This window comes from Engystomops pustulosus, chromosome 2 (genome assembly GCF_040894005.1).
Source record: "Engystomops pustulosus chromosome 2, aEngPut4.maternal, whole genome shotgun sequence".
Lineage (NCBI taxonomy): Eukaryota > Metazoa > Chordata > Amphibia > Anura > Leptodactylidae > Engystomops > Engystomops pustulosus.
This window is the reverse complement of record NC_092412.1, coordinates 229223228-229233985: the sequence shown is the minus strand read 5'-3', so window position 1 is coordinate 229233985 and position 10758 is coordinate 229223228. Positions and strand designations below refer to the sequence as shown.

Here is a 10758-nt window from a genome sequence, read left to right as displayed (position 1 = left end):
TTTTGCACCTACAACTGTCTGAGCTGAAACAGTATCTACAGGTGAGCTAAACCCCCACTAAAAATAATATATAACTGTACTGTCAAGACTAGGACGTACAATAAACCCACTGACAGTAATAGTTTTATCTTAAAAACTAGCCGTCACCTCCCAATATGGCTGACGCCATCCCAAACAGCCAATTTTTGTGACACTGGAGAAACTGTACTGATCCTAAGATGCTTGAAGAAGAAGCCTTAGCATTGCAAAGAAAATTTAATGATAAGGGATATGATGACACTGCCCTAACTACCACCAAGATGAAGGTAGCATCAATGGAAAGATCGGACCGATTTCGAAATAGAGAATTAGAAGAAATATAAATCAGGAACCTTGCTGGAATTATGTGCAGAAAATATCTTTAAAGAAATTCCCATTATAACTCAGAATAATAAGTACACTCAGAATTGTCATATTTTAAAGCGTAAAGTACACCGAAAGTTTTATCTCAAGATTAGACAATGGGGCAATATTTATCAGAGGTTTGCATTCATGTAGTCACAAGTTGACCTTTCAGATCTGTCCATGGTAGTTTTAATTGTTCATTTAATTTGCCTGCGTTGAAGGCCAAATATTTTTAGGTTTTTATGCATTTATGTATTAGTTGCAAATATTTTTTTGACATTGATGTTTTAAAGATAGTACTTAAAAAACAAATACTATTTCAATAAAGAGATATGAGTTTACCCATAGTGGAGATTCCACCAACAGCATTTTGCAGGACCTTCTGCAAGACACTTGAAGCAAAGAAGGAGGTATCCTCTGCTGGTACTCCGACTTTTACTCTAAATCCTCGCGGAAGCCCACTGAGTGCGGTCATCACATACAGGTACCTAAATATATCCATTATTTGTCATATAGGTCAAGTAACATCTGCACTTTTATCCAAGTATGCTTTTGGGTTTTTAACATAGACATTGGCATATAACAGGTTCCTTTGCTGTTCTAAGTGGTGTTTGGTGTGCATTATAGGCCAGCGCAGGTGTATAAATACAAATTTTTTTAATCTTTTAGTGGTTCACGCAAGTTACCCACATTATATTTTGGGTGCAGGTCACCATCTATTTATACCAGCGACGCCGTGTTATATTTGATCACCCCTCCCTGTTTTCTCTATCTTCTATTTTGGGCGCCAATCTGACTTTTTGCTTCATAATGTCAAAGGTTGATCTCTTAATTTACTGTGATTGGTTGCTTTTGGCATCAGTGTATACAAGCACTTGTTCCTTTTACGTAACTTGTAAAACAGGTGGTGTTTGTTATTTTAAACTTGTTTTTATTTATTTTTTCATAAACATACATATAATATTCCAACATAAAATTTTGTTTTGGTACCCGTTGCAAATGCTGTAAGTGTTCATGTATGTTTGTCGATGTTTTATTTTGTTTGAAGTTTGTACCTTCACATCTTGTGCGTTTTTTTCTATCCGTGCTCTAAATGTGCAGAGGCCTTTTGATTTTGGACAGAGGGGCACAGATCTGTTTTTCTTTTTGGAGCGATTTTACACAAGCGTACGGCTGCATTCACATCGCACTTTGATACACAATACACCAGCTGTGGAGAGAAGATTGGCGTAATACTTTTTTTTTTTTTTTTTTAAATGAAGCAATAGTTGATGCAAGTAACACATTGTCTGCCTTCTTGTAAAAGCAATGGTAGAAAACTAAAAAAAAAACAAAAAAAAAAAAAAAAAAACCACACCTAAATTCTCTTTCACATTTTCTTGTTTTTAGACAATATATGCAGAGGTAGAAGATGCTATTTTTCCCAATAAATGCACCGTATATACTTAAGTATAAGCCGACCCGAGTATAAGCAGAGACCCAGGTTTTTTGGTAAAATTAGGGGAAAACCTATTGACTCGAGTATAAGAAAAGGGTGGGAAATGCATTGGTCACAGACCCCCCACCCCCATAATATAGCCAGCAAGCCCCCCCCCAGCAGTATACAGCCAGCCTGGCTTGCCCCCAGTAGTATACAGCCAGCCCAGTTGTACTTTATGTCCCAGAGTCAGCAATGGCCTTGTCAGACATTTTATTCTTAGTCAAGGAACCAACAACAGGTGACCTCATCTGAGGATTTTTTGAAATACCTGGGCACCTAAGTGACCTCCTCCATAATCACCTAGGTGTTGATGCTTCTTCACCGGAGGTCTGACCGGTCATTTCATTCAGTCCTTTCCTGAGTTCCTACAGTGGAAGCACAGGACGTTCCTCTTACGGAGATCTCTGGGTTGGAGAGGTGACATAATCCCACTTTTATCTGCATGGGCTCTACAGTATTTCCTAGGGGCTCCTTAGATAGAGAAGGTAGGACAGTGGAAGGAGGAAGAGAAGAAGGAACAGGTAAAACAAACTCATTTTCACACTTAAGCTCTCCATGACAAAGACATGGCCTGTTCTTAGTCTCTGGATGTCCCACTAACAGATTTAAATTTATTTATATCTTAAAACTCTATCATTCCATCCAGTGAACTTCAACTAAAATGGCATTATTAGGTTCCTCATATAATGACCCTAAAGCTGGGAAGAAAAAAGAAAAAAAAAAAATCTTCTGTCTCCAGTGAAGAGATCGGGAAGCTTCACAGACTGACCTGAAATCAAATTGAGGCACTGTTCATGCCGATGCACACATTCAGACAGATTCTGAACCATGTGAGCCAGACTCTGTACCTGACTGACAGCTTCCAGGGTCTCCATAATTAGTAAGACTGATTATTGTATAAAGAACCCGTCCAGCAACAGCGCAACCACAACCAGACTTGGCGCAAGCTGTCAGATTAGGTAAGTGGTAGCGAACTCACCATGCGACGTCCCTGTGTGCTATAGCCCTGCCTGCAGCAGATAAACCGCCCTGACAAGGGCGAACCCACTATCAGGAACCTATCTAACAGACCCCGAGTGACCCTTAGAAGATGATAGGGAACACTTACTTCATCTGCCAACTGCTGGATGGGGGAGCGGACAGGAAACAAATTCAGATATACATCAGTGTTCACACTGGTACACAGAACACTAGTACAAGTCGGAGACCGAGAAAGTGGGATCACACCAGGACAAGCGACACTGAGGGACAAACAACAGATAAAGACAGAAGCAGGGTCAGACAATACCAGGTCAAAACCAAGATGGCCACAAAGGTACCGAATAGCAAAAGAATTGTTGAAAGGCTTAGCAGAAGTCAATAACACAGAGTAGCAAACACAAAGAACTGTAACACAGAAGACCAAACTAACACCTTCTGAAGGGACTGGGCAGGATATAAGGGGAACAATGGACACGGCCTCCAGCACTGACTGGCTCAGCCGTCCATCACTCAAACTACAGCTGCAGACAAAATGAGCTCAAACACACACCCAGCTTTCCCAAGAATAGATCAGAAAGAGAGCTGTCAATCACGGGCAGCTCTGGGTGTGGTTCTCAAGCACAGAAGCCTCAAACCGGATCTCATTCAGAAGAATTTGCAAGTTGTGACACGCAGGGTGATGCCGCATTGGGCGTTTTTTGGATCGTTTTAAACAGACTGAAAACGGATGCGTTTTTGTATGTTTACCATGTGTTTGGTTGGTTTTAATCCGTTCCACAGCTGCCTACACTTCTATAAATGAAGATAAACAGGTTCAAAGCAGCCAAACACATGGTAAACATACAAAAACGTATGCGTGTTTAGCCCATTTAAAACCAGTTCAAGAACGCATGAGGCAGCACCCATAAGGCACAGTCACACAGTGCGTAACGCATTACAACAGCTGAGCAGAGGTGATATGCCTAATTGCATTACTGTTAACATTTGCGTTTACAAAACGCAATGTAAACACGGTATTAACCCATGTGTTAACAATGCGTTTAAGTTAGCATTTTGTTAATGCATTGTTAATGCATGCGTTAACATCACATTTACACAGAATTTTGTAAATGTAAATGTTAACAGTTGAAATTGGGAGATAAAGCCCCCATGGTCCTGAAGCCCTGAGCCACTGACCCCCTTGCCCTTTGGCCGGCGCCACACAGGGCGCTTTGTCTGCGCTTGCAAACGCAAACAAAGTCGCGGCCACCGGGGCGGGCCTCGTCACGATCGCAGGCGTTTCCATAGAAACGCCGATTCGATCAGGCCGAGGCCCGTCCCGGTGGGCGCGACTTTGTCTGCGTTTGCAAGCGCAGACAAAGCGCCCTGTGTGGTGCCGGCCTTTGCCTTTTTATTTTCAAAACAGTTTTGGAAAATTGGAAAAGTTTGGTCAATTGAAACTGTGTATTGGGCCCAGCATTAGCACACATGTGTTATATGAATATCAAAATGCATTAATATCTCCAATGGACAAATGTTTTCTGGCTGATGAGAATTTTGTATAAAAATGATTAATTATGAGGCTCTAAAATCAGGTATAAAGTAACTAAATACTTGACATTTCATGTATTAGGGATCTGTATTGCTCTGCACAGGATACAGGGTCATTATTAAAAGATCATTACAGTAACTAATTGTTTCAAGTTTTTCCTTTTTCCTTATTAGATAAAAACAATATTTCCTGTGCGGAGGATATCTGAAGAGAACACAGGCGCAGAGGTCACAGATTCTGCACTGTGCTATAAGGTTATACAAAATGTCACATATCTTACCTATCTGTTACATGTTTATCTCCCCTGCCATACTGAAATGTTATCAGCTTCTTCTACATCCACAACCTGCAGCTCAGATCTGGTTCCTTGTTAAAGTCATCTCAACTAAATGTAAATGTCACTGATCAGGATGCACTTTCCGTCATAATCTCACTGTAATTGTCTTAGATGTCTACATCAAAATTTCTCATTTAATGACCTTTATTTTACTCTTTTTATTTTACAATTGCGCTCTATTTTAACCCTTTCAAAGCAGGCCATCTTTGTAAAGAATCGTATAGAGGGAGCTCACGGACCAATCCCTCTCCATATGCGGCGGGTGTCTATCTTATTACAAAGTTTAAATGCAGATCGGCGCCTCCTGTGAGGTCATGCAAAGTAATTAGGCTATCGATATTGCAGAATGTAAGATAGAAGCAGTTTATCTAGAATATTCGGCAATAAAGGTGTATTTCTATATACTGTATAGGTGATCAGACCCGCTAAGCTTCAAGTACCCTAGGGTACTAGGTACTAGTAGAAAAAAATGTAAAATTCAAACACCCCCTTTGCCTAAAATATATATAAAAATAAATTAACATGTAAAATTTTAAACAGCCTGGCTTAGATTTATGAAAAGTGAGGCAAACCGCACTCAGGGCACTGCCACACGTTGCGTTTAAAACCAATTGCTAAAACAAAAACACATCTTAAACACACTATTAAGACATGCGTTAACATCACGTTAACATATGCGTTTTGTTAACGCATGCATTAACACATGCCTTTACATTGCATTTTGTAAACACAAATGTTAACAGTAATGTAATTAGTCAAATCACCTCTCCTCTGCTGCAGGAATGTGTGACCGCACTTTTAGTGCAGTTTGTCTCATGAACGTGCACGGTGCAGCAGATTATCGAATACTGTTGCACAGTGTTCCGTGGATAGTGATCAAAAGTGATCATACAGTTTTCAAAATGATATCATTGAAAACATCATTCCATTCTGCAAGCAATGACATCGCTCTGTTCACTGAAGTATAAAAAAAAGTTGCAGGTTTCAGAATATTGCGGGCACAGTCGTTTCTTTTAATGTAAGGGTTTTGAATTTTTAAAAGATTTAAAGACATAACTAAATTTGATATTTCTGCGATCAAACTGATAAAAAAATACATAAGAGGTGTCATATAGTCCAAACAATGAAAGCTGTAAAATAAACAGAAAACGGCGCAATTGTGGGTTTTTTTTTGTCAGTTCCCTACCACATTTATATTTTTTACCAGATTTCCAGTACCCGGCCCAGAAATGTGCTGAAAAACCCTAACTCAGGCTTATACTCGAGTCAAGAAAAAAAACAAAATGAGTACTCACCTTCCGACCTACCCCCGCATCCACCTCCCCCCCCCGCCCGGCAGGTCCTCTTCTATCCATTGCGGCTCCGTGTCCCCATGGTCCGTCGCAGGCATCGTGATGTCAGCGCACTATGATGCTAGCGTGCGGCTGATGTCACGATGCCTGTGACGGACCGTGGGGACACAGAGCCGAAGCCGGAATGGATAGAAGAGGACTTGCGGGGGGGGAGTAGTCGGAAGGTGAGTACACTTTTTTTTGCTTCCTACAGTCATTTTATTGGGGGGCAGGGACTGCAGGCTATATATTACAGGGGGCTGGTGGGCTATATATTACAGGAGGCTGGTAGGCTATGTACTACAGGAGGGTGGCAGGCTATATACTACTGGGGGCTGGCTGGCTATATACTACTGGGGGCTGGCTGGCTATATACTACTGGGGGCTGGCTGGCTATATACTACAGGGGGCTGGCAGGCTATATAGTACAGGGCGCTGGCAGTCTATGTACTACAGGGGGCTGGCAGGCTATATACTACAGGAACAGGCAGGCTATATACTGGTTGGCTGTGACCAATCCATATCCCACCCTCGGCTTATACTGGAGTCAATAGGTTTTTCCAGTTTTTTTGTGTTAAAATTAGGGGTCTCGGCTTATACTCAGGTCAGCTTATACTCGAGTATATAGGGTAGTCTTTTAGATAACAAGAATGTATATACAGTAGCTTTGTAAACGAGAAAATAAAAAATATACAGCTTGTTGAAGGAGTGAATATTGGTTTTGAAGGGGTTAAGCTTTAAATATGGTTCCAAAACATTTCCCAAACCGTTGCTTGAAATGTATTAAATATAATACATTTGATCAGAAAATGGGGGTCATTTACTAAGGGCCCGGATCGGATTGTGGCGCCGGCGTGGACGCAAAAAGTTGACCAAAAATGTTGACCAAAAAGTGGATACAAGTTATACAAAATATTGAGCAAATATTGACCATGTGAAAGTGACATAATCTATCACTTAATATACCCCTCTGTCATAGGCAGGAGGATGGACTAAACCCCTTGCAGATAAATTACTAATATTATAAAAGTACAGTATAAAAACCTCACTTCCAATGACTTTTCCCAAAATATTATCATAGTTTTCCACAAAACATCCCCTAGGCTGCTCATTTCTATATCACTGCCATGGCATTCATCAGCCTCAGTACGGGCCTGCTTCATCCCAGAGTATCTATTTGGACATCAATATAAGTTGAGAACATAATGGGTCAAGAAAGTACAGTGCCTACAAGTAGTATTCAACCCCCTGCAGATTTAGCAGGTTTGATAAGAAGCAAATAAGTTAGAGCCTTCAAACTTCAAACAAGAGCAGGATTTATTAACAGATACATAAATATTACAAACCAAAAAGTTATGTTGCTCAGTTAAATTTTAATAAATTTTAAACATAAAAGTGTGGGTCAATTATTATTCAACCCCTCAAACCATCAGAATTCTATTTGGTTCCCCTAAAGTATTAACCCCTTAATGACCGCCCTATCGGGTTTTAACGGCGGTCATTAAGGGTACTTCTTCTGATGCGACGCCTTTCTACGGCGGCGCATCAGAAGAAGTTTTCGGGACACCGGGTCTCGCTGGTGCCGGTGTCGGGCTGTGATATCACAGCCCAGACCCGGCACTAACACCCGGGATCGGAAAAACTCAGATCCCGGGTGTTTAACCCCTTGCACGCCGCGGTCAAGCATGACCGCGGCGTGCAAGTGTGTCCCCCGTGGATCGGACCCCCCCGGTGTGCTTACCGGGGGATCCGATCCCTCCTGCCGCTGCCTCGGGTCCCGACGAGTGACCCGGGGCTGTCGGCTCCTCTTCTCACCGGGTCCTGCCTTCCTGGCAGGACCCAGCTGTAAGTAACTGAGCATGCGCAGCATGCTCAGTTACTTAAAGGCTTGAATAAGCGATCGGATGATCGCTTATTCAAGCCAAGAAGTAGAAAATGTAAAAAAGTAAAAAAAAAAAAAATTAATCTTTTTATAATATAATTAAATAAATAAATAAAATAAAAGTCCCATAATCTCCCCAGTAACACATAAAATGCAAATAAAGTAAATAAAACACAAAAACACGTACATATTTGGTATCACCGCGTCCGTATTAATCTGTACAATAAATCTAAATCAATATTGAACCCGCTCGGTGAACTACGTAAAAAAAAAACTCGAAAAACTTCCCATAATATACCATTTTTCATCAAACACCATCACAAAAAATGTTCTAAAAAGTGATCAAAAAAAGTTACGTTACCTAATATGATACGACTGAAAAGAACAACTGTTTTCGCAAAAAATAAGCCCTCAACCAGATCTGACAACAGAAATATACAGAAGTTATGGCCCAAAAAAGTTGTCAATAGTAAAAACAATGCGATTTTCTCCAATATTGGTTTTGCTCAGGAAAATTGAGCAAAAATAAGAAAAACTATATAAATGAGGTATCACCGCAATCGTAGTGAACCAGAGAATAAAGATAAAATATTATTTTTACATTACGGTGAGCGGGGGAAAAAAAATGCTAACAATCCAAAATAAAAATTGATGATTTTGTTTGTGTCCCCCTTGAAATAGTTAATAAAATCTCATGAATAAGCTTTAGACTCCCAAAATAAATTATTTATACATTGTATCTCATCCCATGAAAAATAAGCCCTCATATGATCGTATTACCAAAAAAAATAAAAATGTATAGGTTGTACAATGTGACAATACAAATCTGCTGTGAATGGCGCCTCCATTCATTCTATACTCGGCCGTGCGCCCGTACAGCAGGACACCACCACATATGGGGTATCAGTACTCGGGAGGAATTGGGCATCAAGCGTTGCAATCCGTTTCATCATTTAATTTATTCTGAAAATGTCAGTTTTGGCCTAAATGAATGTATTTCCAAAAAAATTCTAGTTTCTAAATCGCAGGTCCATATTTTTTAACCCATGTGAAACACTTAAAGGGTTAATAGACTTAATAGAAGTTGTTTTACATATGTTGAGGGGTGAACTTTCTATAGTGGGGTAATTTATGGGGTTTTACTATTATTTAGGCCTCTCAAAGTCACTTGAAAGCTGAGTTGTCCCTCAAAATGTGAGTTTTGGCAATTTTCATGAAAATAAGAAAAATCGCACCTAAAGTTCTGCACCTCATAACATCCTAGAAAAGTGACCGTAAGCATAAAATATCATCTCAACATAAAGCAGATATTCTGTAAATGTTAATTATCAAACTTTTTGGGTAGTTTTACTTCCTGTCTGGAAACCAGAACATTTCAAACTTGGAAAATGAAGAATTTTTACAAACTTTTGCCAAATTTTCACTTTTTTTCAGAACGAAACGCAAAACATGAAGTACATTGTGTCACGAGAAAACATTCTCAAAATCACCAGGATATGTTAAAGCGTTCCGAAGTTATAACCAATTATCGTGAGACATGTCAGATTTGAAAAATCGAGTCTGGTCATTGAGCTGAAAACTAGTGTCGGTGATAAGGGGTTAAGAAGTTGTTCAGGTACAAAGAACAATGAGCTTCACATGTTTGGATTAATAATCTGTTTTTCCAGCCTTTTCTGACTATTTAAGACCCTCCCCAAACTTGTGAACAGCACTCATACATGGTCAACATGGGAAAGACAAAGGAGCATTCCAAGGCCATTAGAGACAAGATCGTGGAGGGTCACAAGGCTGACAAGGGGAACAAAACCCTTTCCAAGGAGTTGGGCCTACCTGTCTCCACTGTTGGGAGCATCGTCCGGAAGTGGAAGGCTTATGGAACTACTGTTAGCCTTCCACGGCCTGGACAGCCTTTGAAAGTTTCCTCCCGTGCCGAGGCCAGGCTTGTCCGAAGAGTCAAGGCTAACCCAAGGACAACAAGGAAGGAGCTCCGGGAAGATCTCATGGCAGTGGGGACATTGGTTTCAGTTAATACCATAAGTAACGTACTCCACCGCAAAGGTCTCCGTTCCAGACGAGCACGTAAGGTACCTTTACTTTCAAAGTGTCATGTCAAGGCTCGTTTACAGTTTGCTCATGATCACTTGGAGGACTCTGAGACCGACTGGTTCAAGGTTCTCTCGTCTGATGAGACCAAAATCGGGATCTTTGGTGCCAACCACACACGTGATGTTTGGAGACTGGATGGCACTGCATACGACCCCAAGAATACCATCCCTACAGTCAAGCATGGTGGTGGCAGCATCATGCTGTGGGGCTGCTTCTCAGCCAAGGGGTCTGGCCATCTGGTCCGCATCCATAGGAAGATGGATAGCACGGCCTACTTGGAGATTTTGGCCAAGAACCTCCGCTCCTCCATCAAGGATCTTAAGATGCGTCCTCATTTCATCTTCCAACAAGACAACGACCCAAAGCACACAGCCAAGAAAACCAAGGCCTGGTTCAAGAGGGAAAAAATCAAGGTGTTGCAATGGCCTAGTCAGTCTCCTGACCTTAACCCAATTGAAAACTTGTGGAAGGAGCTCAAGATTAAAGTCCACATGAGACACCCAAAGAACCTAGATAACTTGGAGAAGATCTGCATGGAGGAGTGGGCCAAGATAACTCCAGAGACCTGTGCCGGCCTGATCAGGTCTTATAAAAGACGATTATTAGCTGTAATTGCAAACAAGGGTTATTCCACAAAATATTTAAACCTAGGGGTTGAATAATAATTGACCCACACTTTTATGTTTAAAATTTATTAAAATATAACTAAGCAACATAACTTTTTGG

At 40.8% G+C, this 10758-nt stretch overlaps 1 long non-coding RNA gene across 1 annotated transcript; it reads right to left on the bottom strand.

Moving 5' to 3' along the window:
- Positions 1-1354: 1354 nt before the first annotated feature.
- On the bottom strand, positions 1355-3255 carry LOC140116754 (uncharacterized). The gene is made up of 3 exons (XR_011852949.1): positions 2973-3255; positions 2133-2335; positions 1355-1594 (listed from the first exon to the last, which is right to left on the bottom strand). It is a non-coding gene; the product is annotated as an uncharacterized lncRNA (long non-coding RNA).
- Between the last annotated feature and the right edge of the window lie 7503 nt (positions 3256-10758).